Below are 2,148 nucleotides of genomic sequence, written 5' to 3'. Positions count from 1 at the left end.
CTGTCAAAAAATGGAAAGATGCAAAACTGAGGTTGTCTGTTTAAAGGCTGTAGTGATGATGCGTATTGGCTGTGTCAGGCAGGTGGATTTGGGGCTCAACAGGAATGGGGTGTGCTTGTTAAGATGAGGAAATAAATTGCCCTTCCCCATCTGAATCAATGACTTGCCCTTTTGTGAAAAAGCAGTCCACTGTAGAGTTTTGTCCTGGGCATGGCTCTCAGAGCAAAGCAGCTGAGGACAGAGCCATAACCAGTATGTGGGATCCTCATCCCAGTGTTCTGTCCTGGTGGGTGATGAGTGATCCCTAGCCAGGATTCCTGCACCTGTTCAAGGGCACCATATTGGGCTGGCCAAGTGCCTTCTGGAAGTACGTGCCTGCTATGTCTAACAGGGGTGAAGTAAGTAAAAAATTTCTGGCAAAACTAGTCCAAGAGATTGACTCCAAAATGTCTACTCCAGTGCTTGAACAGTCAACACTTTCAAAATCCATGGTGTTCAAGCCTGCCTTAAAGTCCTTGGTGAGGCTCTTGCTGACCTGAAAGCTGCTTGCAGGACATGTCAGAGGAGTTGCACAAGCTCCCCTGGTTTCTGGGCGGATTGTGCCTCAAGCAGAGGAAAGCTACAGCAGCACATGAGGCTGCAAAGAGGCTTACGTCTGCTCTGTGTGATGGTGAAATAGGATGGTGCTTTAATAGAGAATTAGAAAGGAAAATGGTTATTGAATTTTACTACAAACCCCCAGGGCAGAATGAGGAGTAGGATGTAAAAATGTTGAAGGAAATTAAACTGGCAATAAGGAAGGGCAGAGTGTTGATACCAGCAGCCTTAATTATCCTAGCTTACAATGGGTGTACTCTGTAATAATTTTCAAGTATCGTTGAAGTGAGCACAACAGGTTTGACCCACTGCTTCTTAAATAAACTGCTCTAATTAGTAACATGCATGCATTATCAGGAGCTGCCAGGAACAACATCTTGAGTCTGTTACTGTGGAACAAAAATAGTGGATCTTGCTCTTAATAATTTTATGTGTGTAGGTTATGGATGAAGCAAGAGCTGCAGGGTGGAGAAATCTCTACAGCATGATGGGGAGAGAGCATGTACGAATCTTCACATCCTTCACACTGACTAAAGAGGTCAAATGCACTTGGTTTCTTCCCCAGAGACATTAGTTTATTCTTCTCCATTTACCTCTTTGCACGTTGTTGAGAACAGTGTATGAATGGGGTAGATAGTCCCAGCTTTGTGTGAGAAGAACCATCCTCAGCAGTTTTGCCTCCTGCCAAACAAGTACATGTTTTCAATCTGTCCTTTTGGTGCCCAGAGCAAGAGCACAGGCTCCCTCTGCTCCCTGCATCTGCACGGCAGAGGGCATGGATTAGCCCTGAGTAAGGCATCTTGAGAGTCACAACCATCTGGCTGTCATTAGTTTGATTTGATGAAATTGGACAAATGTAACAATTAGTACAGTAAAAACTCCTAATTAAATTTTAAAAAAAAGATAATGATGATTGAGGATGGATGGGTTTTTAATTTTGTGCATGAATGAAAGAATATGTTAATTAAAACCTTGAGTTTACTTATGTGCTATTCTCATTTTGTAGCAAGCTCCAAGGTCCCTGAACCTGGCTGACAGCTCACATCTCCGTCCTGCAACCCCCAGTTCCTCTATCTATGCCCTGTCCTGTCCTATCCTCTCCTCTCTTCCCCTCCCCTTCCTTCCTCTCCTCTCCCCTCCTCTGCACATTTGCTCCCTGGCAGCTCCCAGCCCCTCACAAGGCAGCCTGGGGACATCAGGGAGAGGGCATACCTATCAGCAGAGCCTGCTGCTGGGGCAGGCTTCAGGGCTTATTGCATCAAGGTGTATGCATTTCAACTTCAAGTACTGTAAAATAGGAGGAGTTCAGCCCTTATGACATTCAGAATGTGCAAGAAGGGGTCCTGAAGTGGAAGCTGCTACTCAGTCTCTCTCTACAAAGTAGTGCAAAAAGAGAAGTAAAACAGATCCAGAAAGGCATCTATTATTATGTAGGTCTTCATGTAATATTGTGAAATCCTTGCATAAGAGAGCAGAAAGCTGGTAAGCTGCATAACAGTCCTTGCCAAAGCCCTGTTCTTTTCTAGCACCTAATCCTGCAAAGAGTTTTAT

This window comes from Tympanuchus pallidicinctus, unplaced genomic scaffold, assembly GCF_026119805.1.
Source record: "Tympanuchus pallidicinctus isolate F22 unplaced genomic scaffold, pur_lepc_1.0 scaffold1, whole genome shotgun sequence".
Classification (NCBI taxonomy): domain Eukaryota; kingdom Metazoa; phylum Chordata; class Aves; order Galliformes; family Phasianidae; genus Tympanuchus; species Tympanuchus pallidicinctus.
The sequence above is the reverse complement of the archived record's forward strand: the minus strand, read 5'-3'. Positions refer to the sequence as shown.